The 14,531-nt window shown below is 37.6% G+C and overlaps 1 protein-coding gene across 1 annotated transcript in view; it reads right to left on the bottom strand.

Moving 5' to 3' along the window:
* Positions 1 to 14,531, bottom strand: part of LOC150085112 (pleckstrin homology domain-containing family H member 1-like) — a 919,142-nt gene that overhangs the window by 92,575 nt on the left and 812,036 nt on the right. The gene's annotated exons all lie outside the window — the stretch shown is intronic.

Below are 14,531 nucleotides of genomic sequence, written 5' to 3'. Positions count from 1 at the left end.
ACTTTGCATGTGATCAGAGAATGCCATGGAGGGTGGTTATAAATGCCAAAAATAAGATCCCGGTTTAATGTTCAGTATATTTATTCAGTAAATTTCCTTTCCGGTGATTAATTTTCAGTAAATTTCCTTTCCATGGTGTTTTTATTTATATCATTTCATTTGATTTTTCTGTCAAAAGAATCAAAGGATAATTAAAAAACCCCAGGGGATCACATCTGGTGAGTATGGGCTTGGCACATCCAGGGTCCTGAGCTGGATATCATCATTCTTTGTTCTTGGTGATTCCCTTCTGATGCTTGTTCTCTCTCTCTCTCTCTCTCTCTCTCTCTCTCTCTCTCTCTCTCTCTCTCTCTCTCTCAGGGTAATTCAGAATTTTTTTTTTTCAGCTATTGCAGCATAAGCCTCAGGCTTCCTTACACAATATGCTTATAATAATAATAAAAAGGAGAAAGAGGAGAGAAAAAAACACCTACATCTGGATTTGATCACATACATTTGTAGTAAAAACACACATGATTATCACCAATTTTAAACACACACACCAACCATTTATGACTGATTGAATAATGAAATAAAATAAAATAAAATGATAGAAAAGACTGTAAAATAATATTTGCAAAAAACTTTTAATTATTTACAAAAAACTAAACTATAACAAAAGTAAAAAAGTTAAAATGCATTAAAATATAAATATAAAAGCGATAAAAAGACGATAAAAAACACTACTAGAGCTTTCGGAGGTGTCTTCCTCCTTCCTCAGTAATAGTAAGACTTAAACGACATATCCTTAAATACCAGGTTCACGGCACACGTGGATGACCAGGCACATACTCAGCATTCCTTTCACTTGTACCAGAACCGGAAGTGGTCTGGACACGTGGAAAATTAAAACGTTTATCTCTTGTCAAAACCACCGCCTCAAAAAGGGGGTGAAGCCTAACTCCCCTGTCTCTGTTTATACTATTGTTACCAGAGGATCCAATCCACAGACTTTCCAGCCACTTGCGGTCCCAGAATCTATGCGCCCGGTCAAGGATGACAGCGTTGTCGGGGGGGAGATCTGGTGTTGTTTTTCTCAATAGTGCTCGGCAATGGCGGATTTATTGAGCTCTGCGGTCTGTATCGCTCGTGAATGTTCCCCCAGACGGTCCTTGAGACGCCGTCCTGTCTCCCCCACGTAACATTCTCCACAATCCGGGCATGTGATCTCATATACGATCCCACTACTAGAATCCCTAGTAATGGGGTCTTTGACCTGTGACACTACTGTGTGCAACCTCCGGCCCGGAAGCTGCACACAGCGTGTCTGAAAGTCGCGAAGCATCCTCGCAATGCGATCTGACAGGCCCGGATAGTAGGGAACATACACTGTGGTAAGCGGTACAGGCGGAACTACCCGATTGGGCTCTTCCTCTCTGTTGTATTCATCAATGACCCTCTGGGGGTAACCGCACCTCATAAGATCCGTCGTGATTTGCCTAATTTCCTTTAGGCAAATCAGCTTCCGGGCCGGAGGTTGCACACAGTAGTGTCACAGGTCAAAGACCCCATTACTAGGGATTCTAGTAGTGGGGTCGTATATGAGATCACATGCCCGGATTGTGGGGAATGTTACGTGGGGGAGACAGGACGGCGTCTCAAGGACCGTCTGGGGGAACATTCACGAGCGATACAGACCGCAGAGCTCAATAAATCCGCCATTGCCGAGCACTATTGAGAAAAACAACACCAGATCTCCCCCCCGACAATGCTGTCATCCTTGACCGGGCGCATAGATTCTGGGACCGCAAGTGGCTGGAAAGTCTGTGGATTGGATCCTCTGGTAACAATAGTATAAACAGAGACAGGGGAGTTAGGCTTCACCCCCTTTTTGAGGTGGTGGTTTTGACAAGAGATAAACGTTTTAATTTTCCACGTGTCCAGACCACTTCCGGTTCTGGTACAAGTGAAAGGAATGCTGAGTATGTGCCTGGTCATCCACGTGTGCCGTGAACCTGGTATTTAAGGATGTGTCGTTTAAGTCTTACTATTACTGAGGAAGGAGGAAGACACCTCCGAAAGCTCTAGTAGTGTTTTTATCGTCTTTTTATCACTTTTATATTTATATTTTAATGCATTTTAACTTTTTTACTTTTGTTATAGTTTAGTTTTTTGTAAATAATTAAAAGTTTTTTGCAAATATTATTTTACAGTCTTTTCTATCATTTTATTTTATTTTATTTCATTATTCAATCAGTCATAAATGGTTGGTGTGTGTGTTTAAAATTGGTGGTATGAATAATCCCAACCTCAGAGGCCTTATTGCAGACACATGATTATAATTATATAATTATTTATAAAATAATAAGAGAAGTTTACCTCAATATAAACACGTAGAACACTCTCGTATGATATTCTTTAGCAATTAAAATGAAAAAAAAAAATTCGGAAATCTTACATAATAGTAAAAAAAAATTAAAAATCAATTGAACACAATTAAAAATCAATCTAACACAATTGAAAATTAAATTAATTAAAAGAAATTTAACAAAAAAATGTAAAACAATTTTTCTTTCTGAAGCTTTTTGACCGTATGTTGTGATCACAGGAGCGAAAATTACCGAATAGGGGTGAGCATGAAACTTAAATAGGGATTATTTGTCTTTGTGCATGTGCTTTGAATCAGAGATTAGAAATGGCTGGCGAACATTAACAGAATTCTCATGTAATTTAATTTCAACAGTTTCTGCAATTAATAGTCTTGTATAATTACATTGGACACTAAGTATTTTGGCCTCATTAAATAAAAAAGTGTTTTTCATTAACGGCATGAAAGGCTAATTCTGATGCTGTTGAACGAGAAACACGAACTGAGGCTCCGTGTTGATTAAAATGAAAATTCAGAGGAAAACGGGTAGAACCTTGGTACAACGAGTTGCAATCACAGCAAGAAATGTTGTATACCAGATCATTTATTTGTTTGCAAACGAGGAAAGGACAGCGATTTCCCAGTATAGCATGTAGTTTCCGTATTGGCCTGGCACAGTTTTAAGTTTGGTATCTTTAAAGAATCTGTTAAGCTAACTATTTTTTAATATTATGATTGTTAGTTGAAGTCAACCAACTTCAACCAACAATTGTAATATTAAAAAATACTTTATTTCTGTCCCATATGTTGAACAGTGGCACAAACAGCTTAACAGATTCTTTAAAGATACCAAATTTAAAATTGTGGCCAGGCCAATATGGAAACTACACACTATACTGGGAAATCACTCAGTCCTTTCCTCATTCACAAACAAATGACCTGGTATACAACATTTCTTGCGGTGATTGTAACTTGTCGTACCAAGGTGCTACGCATTTTCCTCTGAATTTCTCGTTAATCAACATGAGGCCTCAGTTCGTGCTTTTCGTTCAACAGTGTCAGAATTAGCCTTTCATGCCGTTAACGAAAAACATACTTTTTTTTATTTAACGAGGCCAAAATACTTAATTATACCAGACTATTAATTGCAGAAACTGTCGAAATTAAATTACACGAGAATTCTGTTAATGTTCGCCAGCCATTTTCTAATTTCCGATTCATGGGCTTTTTATGCGCATGTGCAAAGACAAATAATCCCTATTTTAGTTTCATGCTTACCCCTATTTGGTAATTTTCATTCCTGTGATCACGACATACGGTCGAAAAGCATTGTCAGCTTCAGGAAGGAAAATCGTTTTGCATTTTTTCGTTAAATTTCTTTTAATTAATCTGTTTAATTAATTGCATTAGATTGATTTTTAATTGTGTTCAATTGATTTTTAATTATTTTTTACTGTTATGTAAGATTTTCAATTTTTTCATTATACAGAAGTGTTCTACATATTACATTGAGGTAAACTTCTCTATTATTTTACAAATATTGATATCAATGTAGAACATATTGAGCATTACAGCTCTGGTTCATATTATCAAATTATATAATACTTCTGTTATTGCCAAATGTTTATTAAATTGAAAGCAGATTTCCCCCCTCTGGGACTATTCTTATCACACATAGCTGAAAATTTTAATACAGTAGTTGTTCTGTATACGTATGTATGCTAAACAACAAAAAGCAAGTTTTATTTACCCTGACTTTATTGTTTCATACATTGTATATAGTTAGTAAAAGAAAATTTACTGACTATATAGCAGTACCTGGAAAAGTTTATGCAGGGTCAGAACTAAGAAGCTGAGGTTGAGATGCTAGTGAATCTTATCAACTCCTTAAAACCTCTTTAGTTTAGCCTTGCTTTTTTACAAGGTTATTGGTTTTTTTTTTTTTTTTTTTAGGAGCATTAGCAACTAAGGCCATATTGCTCCGGGGATATGCAGTGGTCATTCCCTGACCTTTCTGCATCCTCCGTATTTGATGGTCACGGGCTCGAACCCCGGTCTAATCAAGAAGCGTATGCTATGCACTGCCGCTCCTGCCCACCTGGCTACGGAGGCACCTTTTTTTTTTTTTTTTTTTTTTTCCAAGGTCTGACAAGTTTGTTTTCTGCACGCCATATTGCTCATGGGTGTGGGAAATAGACATACCAGAGTCTAACTTCTCTAAAGTTTTAGTTTCTACACAACAATCATGAACCCTTTTCTCTTTTCTTAGTGCCATGAGTACTTAATGGATGACAGCAAGCATATCCATAAACTGACTAGAATGCTTGCTGGTAGCTGTTGTGACACATGAGTTCTCAGTTTTCCCTATCTTGCAAGAACATTCAGAATACACTTTGGTGACCATAAAATTTGTTTTGACCATTAAATCAAGGGTTTACTGCATTCCCAAATTACATATCATACTCTGAGCTACACACTGTTGCTCTGTAGTCAAGTTTTGATCTTATTAAGGCTCTGTATAATTGTAACAAGGTACGTAACTCAATCAGCTCCTCACTTAGTTGCTGAGAGAACCCGAATAATGTTTAGCTTTTGCTGACAGGATGTTCTGTTTTTTTAATATGCTCTAAAAAGGTAAGTTTATGATCTAATGCGATTCCTAAGAACCCTATGCTGGGATGAACTGCTATTGGTTGGCCATTCAGTTGTAGTTCTGGATGTGGGTTAAGTTTACGTTGGTGGCAAAAATGGATGCACAACGTTTTATGCCCACGGAGTTGAAATCCATTAGTTTGTGTCCATGAACTGATCTTATTTATTGCCCCTTGTAACTGTCTTTCAACAGTATTCATGTTTTTTGCTGTTGTTATTTGGTTTTTAGGAGCATTAGCAACTAAGGCCATATTGCTCCCTGGATATGCTGTGGTCATTTTCTGACCTATCCGCATCCTCCGTATTTGCATGTTTTTTGCATGACACGAAATGCTAAGGTCATCTACAAATAGTGCTGTATCAATAGTGTTTGGAATTTGTTCGGCAATGGTATTTATTGCAATTATAAAAAGTGTAGTACTGAGAACAGAGCCTTGGAGGATTCCTTGTAAGAAAACTTGGGATAATGAAGTTTTAAAATGAACCAGAAATGTGCGTTTATACAGGCAGTTCTGAATGAAAATTGGGAGATGACCCTGAAGTCCATGGTGATATAATTCGCGGAGTATGCCTTACTTTCACATGGAATCGTAAGCTTTACTGATATAAAAACACACCATGACATGATATTCCGATCTAAGGAATGCATTTCGGATGGAGTTCTCTAGTGTTGATTGTTTTTTCGGATACCATATTGTGCAGAATGTAGGATATTAAAGTTTTCTAAGTACCATATCAGTCGACGTTTATCATCTTTACAATAATTTTGCAGAGGCAACTGGTCAAAACAATGGGTCTACAGCAAGTAGGGTTTGTTAGGTCTCTTCCTGGTTTAAGGAAGGTGAGGACTGTAGCAAGGTGCCATTGTTTAGGGAATGTATCTTCCGGGTAAAGTCTATTGAACAGATCAAGAAGTGACAGCAATGATTCAGTACTTAGTTCCTGTATCATCGAGTAGTGAATATTATCTGGTCCTACAACACTGCTTCTATATGTTGATAGAGCTCTACGCAGTTCGTGGAGAGTAAATGGTAGGTTGTATTCTTCATTCCCTTTAGACAAAAAGTTTAATTTTTGTTTTTCTGTATTTGTTTTAAATCTTCTGAAGGCTGGTGTGTAACTTTTTGTTGCTGATGCACAAAACTGGTTCCAAACATGGTTTTTTTCTCATTTCACTTTGGAACAATCTTCATTCCACCACTGGTTTTGGTGTAACTGCTTGCACTGGTCAGATTTTGGAATGGAAATTTTCCCCTAAGATGTTGGCAATTTGGGCAGGATCAGAAACATTCTGTTCCCCCATTCCATGATAGACACAGGAGTGATCTAGTGTTTACCACTCATTTTTTTGATTATTTTCCAGATTTTATTTGTAGGGGTGGCTTGATTGATGGTTGAAGTAAAGCAGATCCAAGTCACCTATTTATTACAGCATCTAATGTACCTTGCTCTTGCTCTGGCACATTTATACCGGATAAGATTAGCTGTAGTTGGACTGCGGTGAAAGGAATTCCAGGCTTTACTTTGCTCTTTTTTACCTGCATGGCATTCATTACTCCACCAGATTTTTGGGTGTATCAGCAATTTTGAAGAGGATTTTGGTATGTTTTTTTCTGCTGCATGTAATATTGTTTTTGTGACATATTCAACTGCTTCATCAGTTGTTGATTCTAGAATTATTTCTGTGTCAAATTTAGTTAGTTTTTTTATACCTCTGCCAATTTGCTTTATCAGTGAGCCACTGCGGAATTTTAGTAGGATTATAAGAGGGCTTATTCTCAGCTAGAGTTAAGGCCTGGTTATATGGAAATGAAAGATTAGTTGAAAAATTCAATTTTTCATGTTCTTGATTAGTTTTAATGTGTTGAAACGAGGTCACATAAGAGGAAGAGGCAAAAATATTATAGAAAGATTCTTTTAAAGCATTTGCAATGTTAGTAGAAGAGGATATATCTTGCCCATTCCATTGTATTATTGGAGACTGTAACAGTAGAAATTTTCCATTGAGAGCTTGTATTTTTTTCCAGATAATACGAGTGTCAGTATCTTTGTTAATAGTTGAGGTGAAGTTAATCCAAGAGTCACGTTTTGCTTTTTCTTAATTTGTCTTGCTATGGCTCTCAGTTTTTTGAAAACAAAAAGGTTGGCGGTAGTGTGGAATTTGCAAAACTGATTCCAAGCACAGAGGTTTTTTTCTTGTTTCATTTTGGAGAAATCTTCATTCCACCACTGCTTTTGGTGTACCCACTTGTGCTGGTTGGATTTTGGAATGGAAATTTTGGCTGCCAATAATATATGACTGGTAATGTGATTGGTTGTGTCATCAATATTTTGTTTCTCTACATACTGGTTGTCGAGTAGGACAGAAGTGGAGTAGATTTTCCAGTCTGCTTTATGAAAATTCCAAGAAATACGGCCTTTAGGACAGGACATGACCTGTGTTTGAATTGAACTGATGATAGGAAAATGATCACTGTGGAATGGATCATTCAGCACTGACCATTCCATGCTTGAAAAAAGAAATGTTGAACACATGGATAAGTCTATAGCTGATGTATTACCTGTAGCTAAATGAACATGAGTTGGAGAGCCAGAATTTAGGAGAGTCAGGTTGTGATTATCCAGGAATGTTTCAATTAATTGGCTTCTCATATCAATGGAAGATCCCCACAATGGGCAGTGACTGTTGAAATCACCTGGTAAACAGACAGGAGGTGGTAGTTGCGTGATAAGATTGTCAAGTTGTCAAGTTCAGTCTGAGAGCAAGGATAATTCGGGGAGATATAAATGGATGCAAGGGTTAGCAATATTTCCATTCCCATCTGAACTGTTACAACTTCTAAGGAGGTGTGTAGTTGGAGACAGAGGTGTATTGCTAAAAAAAATAGTACCAGAACGCTTGCCGATTAACTATTTATTACAGCATCTAATTACAGCAACAAATAGTTACCTTTTTTCTTCATTTGCAAAAATAAATAAGTCAAAGATTAGAATATTTGTTCAGTATTTATTTATAACTATTAAATAAAAATTTCAAAAGTAAAAAACAAAGACAAAAAATTTAAATCACAAAAGAAAAAAAACAAAAATAAAAACTCCAAAATAATATAAAAAATACTGTTCAGAAGAATCATTGAAATTCTCATACAGGATCGATTATGTATTCTTGTGTAACTGCCCTTTTTGTTTGTTGGTCAACAGCAGAATGATGAGACCACAACCAAGTTTGGGCATAAAAATTTGGATTTCATATTTCTAATGGTGGGCCGTGTAGTTGAATAAACAACAAACATTTAGAAAAAAGTACCGGAACGTTGTTTCGGCCTGAATACACCACTGGTTGGAGATGTCTTGACAGTATGGTACTTTTGACAATAATAGCTACCCCTCCATGAGCAGGGGTAGCTATTATCCCTGTCTCACCTAAATATAATTTTTGAATTTCGGAGAAGTTTATGGTGATAAAAATGTTTCCAGTAAACATACACCTACTGCGTTAGTGTGTATGAGTAAATCATTCAAGTCATCTATATTATTACGTAATCCTCTATAGTTCCATTGTAGAAATTTATACATTGATTGGGTTTATTTGAGGAAGATTGAACTGACTGTGTTTTTCTGAGAAGGTTTCTGTCTGCCTAGATTTGATTTTTCTTTTCTGTGAAAGGTTAGGCATCCTGTGTCCATTGTATCATTGGCATGTAATTCTAGTACTGTGTCATCATTCTCTGATTGAACATCAATTTCCATGTTGTTATTGCGTGTTTTCATTTTCTTCTGATTTTCAACAACAGTTGATTTTATGGTTCCGGGCAAGGTTGAGATAGCATCAGCTGGGATACTGATTGGCACATTGCTTGTTTCATTGACTGTAGGTTTCTGATTATATGTTAACATAGTTTTCACCCAGGTGGCAAAGGAAATGGTCGGTCGGTTCTATAGTGACATCTGTTTGGGTTTTGCAGTTGATCAGCTGTTTCTGGTAACCAATGCATATGGCTAGGCATGGTTAGCATCACTTGCTTTCTTGCTTCGGGGTATGTGACTTTATGCTCCACTTTATATTTTTGGATTTTTTTGCCTGTTTTCCAAAGGTCACATGCTTTAGAAAATGTAAGATGGGTTCCTTTACAGTTTGGGCAGTGTAGGAGTGGAAGCTGTATAGTCTCCTTGGGAATGCTCCTTTGAACCACAAATAGGCCACACAGCATCACCTCGGCATGCTGTCTGAGAATGGCTGGCATTAAAGCAGCAAATGGGATTCAGGATGCAAGGCTGAATCTTGCAGTTTAAGTAACCTGCTTTAACAGAAGATGGATGAGTTGAAGTACTGAACGTCAAAATGATGGACCTAGTTGGTAGTAGGCTGCCATCTTTTTTGGTCATTATTCTCCATGCATGAGTCACTTTTTTATTCACAGAGCTCTTGTACTATTTCTTCTTCTGAGACAATTAGTAAGTCCCATTAGCTGATAATGCCTTTAGAGGTGTTTAGAGTATTATGGGGTGTAACCGACACCGGAATATTGTGAAATATTGTTAATTTTAACAATTTTTCTGAATGACTTGGAAACTTCAATTAGAAGGTCTCCAGATTGGTGACGTTTGACCATTTTAGCGGACCAACAACTGATTCTAAACATTTCCGTATTAGAAAAGGTGATAGCTTGCCGACAGGTTGCGCGGATAGTGAATGAATTATGAGAAATGGTAGCATATCTGTCATTGGTTTTTCCATCCGCAGTCTCTTTGAATGATTTGAGTCATGCTCTGAAACATTGTTATCAAGTCTGGAGCCTGTGGGCTCTAGCAGTGGATATGCATTGCAATCCACTGCTGCTCCTTTTAGCCCTAGAAGAGGGAATTCCTTCACCTAGGTTACCAGCCCTGCCACGTGGAGGCAGGAACAGCACCAACCAGTGACCAAGTGATCAGCAGAAGAGGAGAGCAGTATGTTGCTAGTGATAGCAGTAATGCTGCTAGCAGTGAAGCAGTGACAATGTTCTTATATGCAGTATGTTATATATATGTATATAAATTAGTAAGTTGTAAGAAGTTAAAAACAGCTGAAACTTTGTTGTCAGATAAAATGAATATGAATCTGTACGGTCAAATGCCTCAGAGATAAATCGGTATCACAAGCCTCACACATAGGAGAGCTTTGGCTCTCTCAAAAGAAATATGTCAGATGAATGAAGTATGCAGAGCCGAGCAGGAACAACTTCCTCTTTATGAATCCTGTGCAGACTAAATTAGACTGCTATGGTCCAGTTACAAGCTTGATCTGATGGTAATTTATTTGTATTCTGTCTATTCCATGGATCCTGCCATTGGCAGTGTATCTTGTTGAACTATTTGTCTGTAGTCTGTATTTATGTCTGTCATCATCATCATCATCAGCCATTTTCAATCCACTGCAGGATGAAGGCCTCTCCAGCAACTTTCCAGTTCCTTCTGTTTTGAGCACTGGCCATCCATTTACTACCTAAAAACTCACGAATTTCATCTATCCATCTCCGCCTTTGTCTTCCAGGTTTTCTTCTAGCTCCTCTTGGGTACCATTCTGTTATTTTCTTAGTCCATCTGTCATCATGTCTTCGAGCTATGTGTCCTGCCCAAGACCATTTTAGTTCTTTAGTTTTGATAAGAATGTTCTTTACTTGAGTTTGCTGCCTAATCCATGTGTTTCTCTTCTTATCTAACAGTCTGATTCCCAATATAATTCGTTCCATTCTTCGCTGTGTAGTTCTCAGCTTCTCTTCCATTCTTTTGGTGAGTGCCCAAGTTTCACTTCCATAAGTCATGGTGGGGAGTATACACTTGTTCATTATTTTACGTTTCAGACAAACTGGGATATTGCTCTTCAGTATGTGACTATATTTCCTGAATGCTATCCATCCAAAATTTATTCTTCTCTTGACTTCCAGCCATTTATCATTATTACAGCTAATAACTTGTCCCAGATAAGTATATGACTCCACCTTTTCAATTACTGCTCCTTCAATCATTATTTCCCTTTCCGTGGCATACTTGTTCATCATTACTTTTGTTTTAGCCATATTCATCTTTAGTCCAAAATCCTTACTAACTGTGAATAACTGATTAAGATTTTCCTCTAATTCTTTGGGATCGTGGCTTATAACCACAATGCCATCTGCAAATCGTAAATGGTTTAGGTACTCTCCGTTCACATTGACTCCTTTCTGCGACCAGTCTAATCTTCTGAAAGCTTCCTCAAGGGCAGCAGTAAACAGCTTCGGAGATATTGTGTCTCCTTGTTGAACTCCTTTCTCGATTTTAAATTTGCTACTGTCTTTGTCTAGTCTAATAAAGGAGGTAGCACTCTCATATATTTTCTTCAAAATCATAATATATGGGGTATCTATGCCTTGTCTTTCCAGTGCCCGAAACATTGCCTTATGCTGTATGAGTAAATCATTCAAGTCATCTATATTATTACGTAATCCTCTATAGTTCCATTGTAGAAATTTATACATTGATTGGGAGTCAAATGCCTTTTCATAATCCACAAATGCAAGGCATAATGGTGTTTTATATTCATTTGCTTTCTCCATTAGCTGTGATATTACGTGAAGGTGATCCATAGTTGAGAATCCTGTCCTAAAGCCAGCTTGCTCTTTCGGTTGATTCTCATCAAGTATTCTTTCTAATCTGTTAGTAATGACCCTTGTGAACAACTTGTAGTTGTGAGATAACAAGCTAATTGGTCTATAATTTCCAATTTCTGATTTATTTCCTTTCTTATGCAGCAAAACTATGACTGCATTATTCCACTGCTTAGGCGTCACGCCTTTTCTAATGCACTTTGTGAAGAGCCTTGCCAGTTTTTGTGTTATGTCTCTTCCTCCCAATTTTAACAACTCTACAGTAACTTCATCTTCCCCCGGGGCTTTCTGATTCTTCATTTTCTTCAATGCATGTTCTACCTCATCAAGAAGAATATCGGGTATGTCATATGTGTTGCTACTTTGCAATCCATCTTCCCCACTGCTGGTATCATTCCCTCGCTCCTTGTATAATTCTCTATAGTAGTCTTCTGCTATTTGAATTATGCCTTCTCTGCTGTTTATAAGTACACCATCGCTATTCTTCAGTTTCAGTTTCATTTGTCTTTCTGTATTACTGCTCATGGCTGCTGATTTAAATCCTTTGTTTTCCCTTAATGCTTGTTCTACTTTTCTTGTGTTAAATCTTCTTATGTCCTCTCTGAGTCTCTTTCTAATGGCTTTGCATAACTCAGTATATTCAATTTTCTCCCTGTCAGTGTTTTTCTTGCTCTTCATTTGTCGTCTTCGGTTCATCATGACAAGTGTTTCTTGACTAATTTTTTCTTCTTTGGATTTCTGTTTCCCTATAGGTTTCTTGGGCTTTATCACTTTCAGAAAGTTGTAATATTCCTCGTCAATATCTTAGTCCTGAGCAGTCTGCAGAAGCTCAAACTTGTTTTTAAGTTCCAGTACATACTGCTTTTTCTCCTCCTCTGTTATCTCAAAGACCTTTGTATTATTTACTCAAGTCAGTTTTTTCCTTTCCTTTCCTACATCTATATCAAGTGTACATCTTACCATTCTGTGATCACTTCCAACATTTACCTTATTCAGGACGGTAACATCATTCACAATATATCTTCTGTTAGTGAGGATGATGTCGATTTCATTAGTTGTTAATCCATTTGGACTCTTCCATGTCCACTTTCTGTTCACCCTTTTCTTGAAAAAAGTATTCATTACTGACAGTCCTTGAGATTCTGCAAATTCCACAAGTCTTTCACCTCTTTTATTTCTTTCACCAATTCCAAAGTTTCCTATAGTTCCTCTTTCTGTGCTTTTTGCCTTTTTCCAACCTTAGCATTGAAGTCCCCCATAATAATAGTGTAGTGGGTTTTCTGCTCATCTAGAAGACTCTCAATTTCGGTGTACATTTCTTCAACCTCTTCATCATCATGGCTCGATGTTGGTGCATAAATCATTATAATCTTTAGCTTCTACCTCTTAGAAATCTTGAGTATTAGCCTTGACACCCTTGGTGATGTACTTTTGAATTCCAAAATGTTGTTTTTAAAATCTTTATGGACCAGAAAGCCAACTCCACCTTCACTCCTTTCGCTGTTTCCATTGGTGTACAGCAGATTTCCACTTGATAAACTTATATGTGATTCATTTCTTCTTCTTGTTTCAGCCAAACCGATGATATTCCAATTCACATTTTCTAATTCCTTTTCCAGTTCTAATATCCTGTCTTCACCGATGAGTGATCGTACGTTATAACAGGCCAAGTTCAGTTTCCGTGCATGGCAGCCTGGTCGTACCCAGAGATTCTTGGCACCCTCTGCTTCCACTCTGATCCTCTCGCTGCCGTAAGAGGGAGAGTGAAAGCTGCTGGGGACTGAGGGCCATTTGTATTGTTGTGCCCTCATGCTGGAGGGTTTGGTCTTTTCCTCTTCACGCTGACCAAGCGTCTTGAAGAGAACCACTCTACACGTTCGTTGCCATCTAAGTGACATAACAGGGCTTACAATCGAGAAGGTGTGCATGAGTGGATTTTAGGGAGGCAGGCCAACCGGACTTATCCTAAATCTTCTGTAATAGAGAGATATTGGATCCATCAGTGTTTTAGGCTGAGTGTCTGACAACACACAGGACACCTGTTCTCCTTTATGTCTGTATAGGGGACTAACAGGCCATGATTATTAGTGGGAATTGCGATTTGGCTACAGTATCAGCCAAATCATTTCCCCTAATCCTAATGTGATAAGATATCCAAATAAAAAAATTCAGAGAGTTATAAATGGTACATATAAATTTGTCTGTAATCAAGTCACAAAGGAGGTTATGCAAGCTAAGGCAGATTATGAGAAGTCTCTGGCAAAGAATGCAAAGAAAAACAGCAAGGACTTCTATGCTTATATTAACAGTAGAAGGAAGAGATTGAATCACATTGGACCACTTGATGTCTATAGGTTAACTGTTGATGACACTGCTTAGGTTGCAGACAAATTGAATTGGCATTTTGCATTCTTCCTCTTGCTCAGAATAATCGCCTGAGAGGACATAAATTCAAATTGAGGAAAGACAGTTGTAGAACAGATGTGTGGAAGTTGCCTTTAGCCAGAGGGTGATTGATTGCTGGAACAAACTTCCATCTGTCATTGTAGAATCTGATAGCTTAAATAGATTCAAGGCAGAACTAGACAAACATTTGGAGTGAGTGGATGGGTGAAATGAGAAGGATGTGTGATTTTTTTTTTTTTTTTGGCAGATGCTATATAAGTTTGCTTTCTTGAATCATGTGCCTTTACTAATGCTAATGCTAAAGTTGTCATCAAACCATTGACATCACAGCAGGCAACAAGGTTGTTTTCACTTTTAAAATATGGAGTCAAAGCATTCTGCCTGCTCCTGTACATGGACACCTTGACATTTGGTTGCAGAAGATTCCACTGTTGGAGCCTTGATCCTAGAAGCTCTGCTTTATCTTTCGATAGATCTAGGTCTCAAATTAGATTACTTAG

The sequence above is a fragment of the Mastigoproctus giganteus genome, chromosome 6 (assembly GCF_048544385.1).
Source record: "Mastigoproctus giganteus isolate SK-2022 chromosome 6, ASM4854438v1, whole genome shotgun sequence".
NCBI lineage: Eukaryota > Metazoa > Arthropoda > Arachnida > Uropygi > Thelyphonidae > Mastigoproctus > Mastigoproctus giganteus.
This window is presented reverse-complemented; position numbering and strand designations above follow the sequence as displayed.